At 40.3% G+C, this 9,402-nt stretch overlaps 1 pseudogene; it reads left to right on the top strand.

The window, feature by feature from the left end:
- Positions 1-297: 297 nt before the first annotated feature.
- Positions 298-563, top strand: LOC145713517 (large ribosomal subunit protein eL43 pseudogene; annotated as a pseudogene).
- Positions 564-9,402: the final 8,839 nt, after the last annotated feature.

The following is a 9,402-nucleotide window of genomic DNA, read 5'->3' as shown; positions in this document are numbered from 1 at the left end:
TTTTAATGTGGGTAAGACTTTTTTTAATGTTTATTTCTTTATTTTGAGAGAAAGAGAGAGAGAGAGCGAGAACAGGGGAGGGACAAAAAAGAGAGGGAGACAGAGAATCCTAAGCAGGTTCCACACAGTCAGCACAGAGCCCAATGTGGGGCTCAAAATCATAAACCATGAGCTCATGACCTGGGCCCAAACCAAGAGTTGGACGCTTAAGTGATTGAACCACCCAGGCGCCCTGGTAAGATTTTTTAAAAATAATTTTAGTTTAGTTCTCTGGACTCAGACCTAGTTTGCATCGACATGGTTAAGTGCACCAAGAAGGTCAGAATCATCAGTAAATACGGGACCTGTTATGATGCCTTCCTCAGAAAAATGGTGAAGATTGAAATAAGCCAGCATGCCAACTACACTTGCATCTTCTGGGGCAAAACCAAGATGAAACGATGAGCTGTGGGGACTAGCATTGTAGTTCCTGCATGAAAACCATAGCTGGTGGTACCTGGACCTACAACACCACTTCTGCTGTCATGGTCATTGGAAGAATGAAGAAGTTGAAAGACCAGTAGAAGCTTCACCATTTGAAACTTTGCCAGCCTATAATGAATGGGTTAAATAGTTTATTTTTTAATGTTTATTTTTTTCATTTTTTATATGAAATTTATTGTCAAATTGGTTTCCATACAACACCCAGTGCTCATCCCAAAAGCAGCCCTCCTCAATACCCATCAACCACCCTCCCCTCCCTCCCACACCCCATCAACCCTCAGTTTGTTCTCAGTTTTTAAGAGTCTCTTATGCTTTGGCTCTCTCCCTCTCTAACCCCTTTTTTTTTTCTTCCCCTCCCCCATGGACTTCTGTTAAGTTTCTCAGGATCCACATAGAGTGAAAACATATGGTAACTGTATTTGTATGACTTATTTCACTTAGCATAACACTCTTCAGTTCCATCCACGTTGCTTCTAAAGGCCATATTTCATTCTTTCTCATTGCCACGTAGTATTCCATTGTGTATATAAACCACAATTTCTTTATCCATTCGTCACTTGATGGACATTTAGGCTCTTTCCATAATTTGGCTATTGTTGAAAGTGCTGCTATAAACATTGGGGTACAAGTGCCCCTATGCATCAGCACTCCTGTATCCCTTGGGTAAGCTCCTAGCAGTGCTACTGCTGGGTCATAGGGTAGGTATATTTTTAATTTTTTGAGGAACCACCACACTGTTTTCCAGAGTGGCTGCACCAGTTTGCATTCCCACCAATAGTACAAGAGGGTTCCTGTTGCTCCACATCCTCTCCAGCATCTATAGTCTCCTGATTTGTTCATTTTAGCCATTCTGACCGGAGTGAGGTGGTATCTGAGTGTGGTTTTGATTTGTATTTCCCTGATGAGGAGGGATGTTGAGCATCTTTTCATGTGCCTGCTGGCCATCTGGATGTCTTCTGTAGAGAAGTGTCTATTCACGTCTTCTGCCCATGTCTTCACTGGATTATTTGTTTTTCGGGTGGGGAGATCGGTGAACTCTTTACAGATTTTGGATACTAGCTCTTTGTCCAATATGTCATTTGCAAATATCTTTTCCAATTCCGTTGATTGCCTTTTAGTTTTGTTGATTGTTTCCTTTGCAGTGCAGAAGCTTTTTATCTTTATGAGGTCCTAATACTTCATTTGCTTTGAATTCCCTTGCCTTTGGGGATGTTTCAAGTAAGAAATTGCAACGGCTGAGGTCAGAGAGGTCTTTTCCTGCTTTCTCCTCTAGGGTTTTGATGGTTTCCTGTCTCACATTCAGGTCCTTTATCCATTTTGAGTTTATTTTTGTGAATGGTGTGAGAAAGTGGTCTAGTTTCAATCTTCTGCATGTTGCTGTCCAGTTCTCCCAGCACCATTTGTTAAAGCGACTATCTTTTTTCCATTGGATATTCTTTCCTGCTTTGTCAAAGATGAGTTGGCCATACGTTTGTGGGTCTAGTTCTGGGGTTTCTAATCTATTCCATTGGTCTATGTGTCTGTTTGTGCCAATACCATGCTGTCTTGATGATTACAGGTTTGTAGTAGAGGCTAACCTCTGGGATTGTGATGCCTCCTGCTGTGGTCTTTCTCTTCAAAATTACTTTGGCTATTTGGGATCTTTTGTGGTTCCATACAAAATTTAGGATTGCTTCTTCTAGCTTTGAGAAGAATGCTGGTGCAATTTTGATTGGGATTGCATTGAATGTGTAGATAGCTATGGGTAATATTGACATTTGAACAATATTTATTCTTCCAATCCATGAGCACGGAATGTTTTTCCATTTCTTTATGTCTTCTTCAATTTCCTTCATAAGCTTTCTATAGTTTTTAGCATACAGATCTTTTACATCTTTGATTAGGTTTATTCCTAGGTATTTTATGCTTCTTGGTGCAATTGTGAATGGGATAAGTTTCTTTATTTGTCTTTCTGTTACTTCATTATTGGTGGGTAAGAATGCAACCGATTTCTGTACATTGACTTTCTGTTCTTTGCTGAATTCATGTATCAGTTCTAGTAAACATTTGGTGGAGTCTATTGGGTTTTTCATGTATAAATCATATCATCTGCAAAAAGTGAAAGCTTGACTTCATCTTTGGCAATTTTGATGCCTTGGATTTCCTTTTGTTGTCTGATTGCTGATGCTAGCACTTCCAACAGTATGTTAAAAAACAGCGGTGAGAATGGACATCCCTGTCGTGTTCTGGATCTCAGGGGGAAAGCTCTCAGTTTTTCCCCATTAAGGATGATGTTAGCTGTGGGCTTTTTGTAAATGGCTTTTATGATGTTTAAGTATGTTCCTTCTATCCCGACTTTCTCAAGGGTGTTTATTAAGAAAGGATGCTGAATTTTGTCAAATGTTTTTTCTGCATCGATTGGCAGGATCATATGGTTCTTATCTTTTCTTTTATTAATGTGATGTATCACATTGATTAATTTGTGAGTGTTGAACCAGCACTTCAGACCAGGAATGAATCCCACTTGGTCATAGTGAACAATTATTTTTATATGCTGTTGAATTAGATTTGCTAGTATCTTATTGAAAATTTTTGCATCCATATTCATCAGGGATATTGGCCTCTAGTTGTCTTTTTTTGCTGGGTCTCTGTCTGGTTTAGGAATCAAAGAATTTTTAGCAATCAGTATTCTATGCTCGCTTCATAGAATGGTCTGGAAGTTTTCCTTTCCTTTCTGTTTTTTGGAACAGCTTGAGAAGCATAGGTATTATCTCCGCTTTACATGTCTTGTAGAATTCCCCCAGGAAGCCATCTGGTCCTGGACTCTTACCTGTGGCAAGATTTTTGATAACTGATTCAATTTCTTTGCTGGTTATGGGTCTGTTCAAGCTATTTCTTCCTGTTTGAGTTTTGCAAGTGTGTGTGTGCTTAGGAATTTGTCCATTTCTTCCATGTTTTCCAGTTTCTTGGCATATAATTATTCATTCCCTGATAATTGCTTGTATTTCTGAGGGATTGGTTGTAATAATTCCATTTTCATTCATGACTTTATCTATTTGTATCCTTTCCCTTTTCTTTTTGGGAAGCATAGCTAGGGTTTTTCAATTTCGTTTATTTTTCCAAAAAAAAACAACTCTTGGTTTCATTGATATGCTCTACAGATTTTTTTTAGATTCTATACTGTTTATTTCTGCTCTGGTCTTTATTATTTCTCTTCTTCTGATGAGTTTGGGGTGTCTTTGCTGTTCTGCTTCTATTTCCTTTAGGTGTGCTGTTAGGTTTTGTATTTGGGATTGTTCATGTTTCTTGAGATAGGCCTGGATTGCAATTTATTTTCCTCTCAGGACTGCCTTTGCTGCATCCCAAAGCATTTGGATTGTTGTGTTTTCGTTTTCATTTGTTTGCTTATATTTTTTTAATTTCTTGTCTAATTGCCTGGTTGGCCCATTGATTCTTTAGTAGGGTGTTCTTTAACCTCCATGCTTTTGGAGGTTTTCCAGACTTTCCTGTGGTTGATTTCAAGATTCATACCATTGTGGTCTGGAAGTGTGCATTGTATGATCTCAATTCTTGTATACTTATGAAGGGCTGTTTTGTGACCCAGTATGTGATGTATCTTGGAGGATGTTCCATGTGCACTTGAGAAGAAAGTATAGTCTGTTGCTGTGGGATGCAGAGTTCTAAATATATCTGTCAAGTCCATCTGATCCAATGTATCATTCGGGGCCCTTGTTTCTTTACTTATCCTGTGTCTAGATGATCTATCCATTGTTGTAAGTGGGGTATTAAAGTCCCCTGCAAATACTGTATTCTTGTCAATAAGGTTGTTTATGTTTGTGATTGTTTCATGTATTTGGGGGCTCCTGTGTTTGGCACATAGACATATATAATTGTTAGCTCTTCCTGATGGATAGACCCTGTAATTATTATATAATGCCCTTCTTCATCTCTTGTTACAGCCTTTAATTTAAAATCTAGTTTCTCTGATATAAGTAAGGCTACTCCAGCTTTCTTTTGACTTCCATTACCAAGATAGATACTTCTCCATCCCCTCACTTTCAATCTGAAGGTGTCCTCAGGTGTAAAATGAGTCTCTTGTAGAGAGCAAATAGATGGGTCTTGTTTGTTTGTTTTTATCCATTCTGATACCCTATGTCTTTTTGTTGGAGCATTTCATTTATTTACATTCAGTGTTATTATTGAAAGATGGGTTTAGAGTCATTGTGATGTCTGTAGTTTTCATGCTTGTAGTGATGTCTCTGGTTCTTTGTGCTCCCTGCAACATTTCACTCACAGAGTCTCCCTTAGGGTCTCTTGTAGGGCTGGTTTAGTGGTGATAATTTCCTTCAGGTTTTGTTTGTTTGGTAAAACCTTTATCTCTCCTTCTATTCTGAATGACAGTCTTGCTGTATAAAGGATTCTCAGCTGCATATTTTTTCTATTCATCACATTGAAGATTTCCTGCCATTCCTTTCTGGCCTGCCAAGTTTCAGTAGATAGATCCATCACTAGTCTTATCGGTCTCCCTTTATATGTTAGAACATATTTATCTCTAGCTGCTTTCAGAATTTTCTCTTTATCCTTGCCTTTTGCCAGTCTCACTATGATATGTCGTGCAGAAGACTGATTTAAGTTACGTCCGAAGGGAGTTCTCTGTACCTCTTTCATTCCAATGCCTTTTTCCTTCCCCAGATCAGGGAATTTCTCAGCTATGATTTCTTCAAGTACACCTTCAGCCCCTTTCTCTCTTTCTCTTCCTCCTCTGGAATCCCAATTATGCATATATTACTATGTTTCATAGCATCACTTAGTTCTTTAATTCTCCCCTCACACTCCTGGATTTTTTTATCTGTCTTTTTCTCAGCTTCGTCTTTTTCCATAATTTTTTCTTCTAATTCACCTGTTCTCTCCTATGTGTTTTCAATCCATGCTATGGCCGTGTCCGTTTTATTTTGCACCTCATTTATAGCATTTTTGACCTCCTCCTGACTGTTTCTTAGTCCCTTGATCTTTGTAGCAATAGATTCTCTGCTGTCTTCTATGCTGTTTTCAAGCCCAGCGATTAATTTTATGACTATTATTGTAAATTCTTGTTCCGTTACATTGCTTAAATCGATTTTGATCAGTTTGTTAGCTGTTGCTACTTCCTGGAGTTTCTTTTGAGGAGAATTCTTCTGTTTCGTCATTTTGGGTAGTCCCTGCGGTGGCTCCTAACTGCAGGGCACTTCCCTTGTGCTGTCCAGAGTAACTTGTGTTGGTGGGCAGGGCCACAGTCAGACCAGATGTCTTCCCCAGCCCACCACTGGGGCCACAGTCAGAGTGGTGTGTACCTTATCTTCCCCTCTCCCAGGGGCAGGGCTCACTGTGGAGTGGTGTGGCCCTTATCTGGGATACTTGCACACTACCAGGCTTGTGGTGCTGCTTCATTGGGATCTGGCATATAAGGCAGGGTGGATCCACAAGGTGCACTGGGGAGGAAGGGGCAGGCTTAGCTTGCTTTGTCATTGGTGGTCCCCTGTGGGAGGGGCCCTGCAGCACTGGGAGGGAGGCCGACCTGTGGAGGGATGGATCCAAAGAAGCACAGCATTGGGTGTTTGCGGGGTGTAAGCAAGTTCGGTGACAGGAATTGGTTCTCTTTCAGATTTTTTCTGGGGGATGGGAGAGGGATATGGCGCTTGCCAGCACCTTTGTTCCCCACTGAGCTGAGCTCTGTGTTCTGGGGCTCAGCAACTCTCCCTCCTGGTGCCCTCTCACCCTCCCCACTCTCTGAGAACAGAGCTGTTGACTTTTAATTTTCTTTTTTTTTATTTTTTTAAAAAAATTTTTTTTTCCAATGTTTTTTATTTATTTTTGGGACAGAGAGAGACAGAGCATGAACGGGGGAGGGGCAGAGAGAGAGGGAGACACAGAATCGGAAACAGGCTCCAGGCTCTGAGCCATCAGCCCAGAGCCCGACGCGGGGCTCGAACTCACGGACCGCGAGATCGTGACCTGGCTGAAGTCGGAGGCTTAACCGACTGCGCCACCCAGGCGCCCCTGATTTTCTAGATGTTAAGTCCCCCTGGCTGTCAGAACTCATGCAGTCCGGCCCCTCTGCTTTTGAAAGCCAGACTCCGGGGCTCTGCTTCACCTGGAAGGCTGCCCCTCCACCACCCTGGCTCCCTCCTGAAAGTCCATGTAGCGTGCACCGCCTCTCTGCCCTTCCTACTTTCTTCTGTGGGCCTCTTGTCTACGCTTGGCTCTGAAGAGTCCATTCTGCTAGTCTTCTGGTGGTTTTCTGGGTTATTTAGACAGATGTGGGTGGAATCTAAGTTATCAGCAGGACAAGGTGAGCCCAGCATCCTCCTATGCTGCCATCTTTCTTAAAGTTCAAACTACAACAACTGTTCTCTTTTAGGTCTTCTAAGTACCACATCCTTCTCTCTCTCTCTCTTCCATAATCCCCAGGCTCCATGTCCACTCATTTCCTCTTCTCTAGACTCTAGTCAGTTCACCAATACATATAGTGCAAGCTTACCCACCATAAGAAAATCACCAAGGCACTCTTTTCCTGTGCTGGAGGAATCTGAGCACTGCCTGAGGTCATAGGTAGGGCGCCTCATCTTCTATATTTTGGAATAGTTTGAAAAGAATAGGTATTAACTGTTCTTTAAATGTTTGGTAGATTTCACCTGTGAAGCCATCTGGTCTTTTACTTCTGTTCTGTGGGAGTTTTCTGATTACTGCTTCAATTTTGTTGCTGGTAATTGGTCTGTTAAAATTTTCTATTTCTTCCTGATTCGATTTTGGGAGGTTATATGTTTCCAGGAATTTATTCACTTCTTTGAGTTTGTCCAATTTTTTGGCATGTAATTTTTTTATAACATTCTCTTACAATCCTCTGTTTTTCTGTGGTGTTGGTTGTTTTTTCTCTTTAAATTCTGATTTTGTTTACTTGAGTCCTCTCTGTTTTTTTTTTTTTTGATAAGCCTGGCTAAGGATTTATCAATTTGTTGATCATTTCAAAGAAACAGCTCTTGGTTTCAATGACGTGGTGTATTTTCTTTTATTTTCTATTTTATTTATTTCTTTTCTAATCTTTATTACTTACTTCCTTCTTCTGGTTTTGTGTTTTGTTTGTTCATCTTTTTCTAGCTCATTTAGGTGTAAGGTTAGGTTGTTTATTTGTTGTTTTTCTTGCAGAGTTAAGTCTCTGTTGTTATAAACCTCCTTCTTAGAACAGCTTTTGCTGCATCTGAAAGATCTTGGATTACTGTGTTTTCATTTTCATTTGTCTCCATGTATTTTTTTTGTTTCCTTTTTGATGTCTTTGTTTACCCATTCATTGTTTAGTAGCATGTTATTTAACCTCCATGCATTTGTGCTCTTTTCAGATTTTTTCTTGTGGTTGATTTCTAGTTTCAAAGCATTCTGGTCAGAAAAGCTTCATAGTATGACTTCAATATTTTTGAATTTGCTGAGACTTGTTTTGTGACCTAATATGTGATCTCTTCTGGAGAATGTTCCATGTGCACTTTAAAAAAAATGTGCTGTTTAGGGTGGAATGTTCTGAATATATCTGTCACATCCATCTGGCTAATGTGTGTAGGATTTTGATAGGTGAAGAAGGGGGCAGTTCTAGCTCAAAGTAATATCACAGAAGAGTTTAAAATAGGTGTAGATAGGGAGCTGGGAAGTTGCCTTGTGCTTTCTGAAGGGCAGAGGGTATGAACATGGGCAAGGAGCCCCAGGTTTTCATCACTCCATGAATGTCAGGCATCTGAGTTGGCTTGTACTGATGGTGGAAAGGAAAGGAATAATTTTTAGCAGAAATAAGGCAAAAACAGGGCTTCACTCTACAAAGATTCTCAGAGACAGACAGCCTCATGGAAAATGGGTTAGTGGAAATATGACATTAGGGAGCCATAATAGATCTTTGCTGTAGTCCAGGAGACAAACAGGTAGTAAAAGCCTGATGTGGTTGAGTGGGAGTGGGTATGGATGTGGTAGGGTAGGGATGATTTTCTAATGCTTTTCTAATGTAGAAAAAAGTACAATATTTTATTTGAGTTAGAATGGTTGTAGAGGGAGAAAAGAGAGAAAGATAAACAGTTGGTCACAAAATGGGCGCCCAGTACTCTCAGACAACTAGTTATCTTTTCCTAATTTCTGGTTGAATTGTGTGTGTCTTTGTGTGTGTGTCTTTGTGTGTGTGTGTGTGTGTGTGTGTGTGTGTGCTGCTCTGAGAGTGTGTGTATGTGCATTACCTTGTGTCTATGTGTGTTACTTTGTGTCTCCCAATGTGCCTCTGCAGCCTCCTACATCTGTGTAGGCTTTTGCATCCTCTAGGTTTCATCTAATCCATGCTGCAGTTAAATTGATTGACTAATGGAATGACTTGGCATTGCCTTGTTAATCTTTGGGTGAAGGAATAGGCATTCTTTTCCCTAAAGGTGTCTCTGAATTCCACTTGAAATCTAGGCTGTGATGAATTTGATTGGTTAAAACAGCTATTTCAATTGTCTGTGCTCCATGGCATAGCTAGGGATTGAAATCCAATTACTGCTGGATATAGGATTTACCATAAGTCATTTGGCTTCATTTTGGAGACAGTAATTTAGGACTTTGTCACATATCTATGCAAATCTATCCAGCTGAATTGGACTAGAACTGGTAAACTTTTTTGGAAACAATACTCTGGCCCAGTGAGAGTTCTCTGCTGCCTTATGAGGTGAGTGGGGAGGGAAATACAGCCCTAAAGGGCACTAAACCCCTGATTATGGTTTGATTCTGCCTAGAAACAGGGCTGTGGAGTCCACATAGGCTTTAGATCTCTTATGAAATTCAGACCATCTCTTTCATTCTCTTTTCATTCCAACCTTTGAAATGGCAAGTGTTTTCATCTTGTTTTTTTTTCTCATTTCCAGGAACTACCAGCTCTACCAAACACAGTAGGTTCTC

This window comes from Panthera onca, chromosome X, assembly GCF_046562875.1.
Source record: "Panthera onca isolate mPanOnc1 chromosome X, mPanOnc1 haplotype 2, whole genome shotgun sequence".
NCBI lineage: Eukaryota > Metazoa > Chordata > Mammalia > Carnivora > Felidae > Panthera > Panthera onca.
The sequence above is the reverse complement of the archived record's forward strand: the minus strand, read 5'-3'. Positions and strand labels throughout refer to the sequence as shown.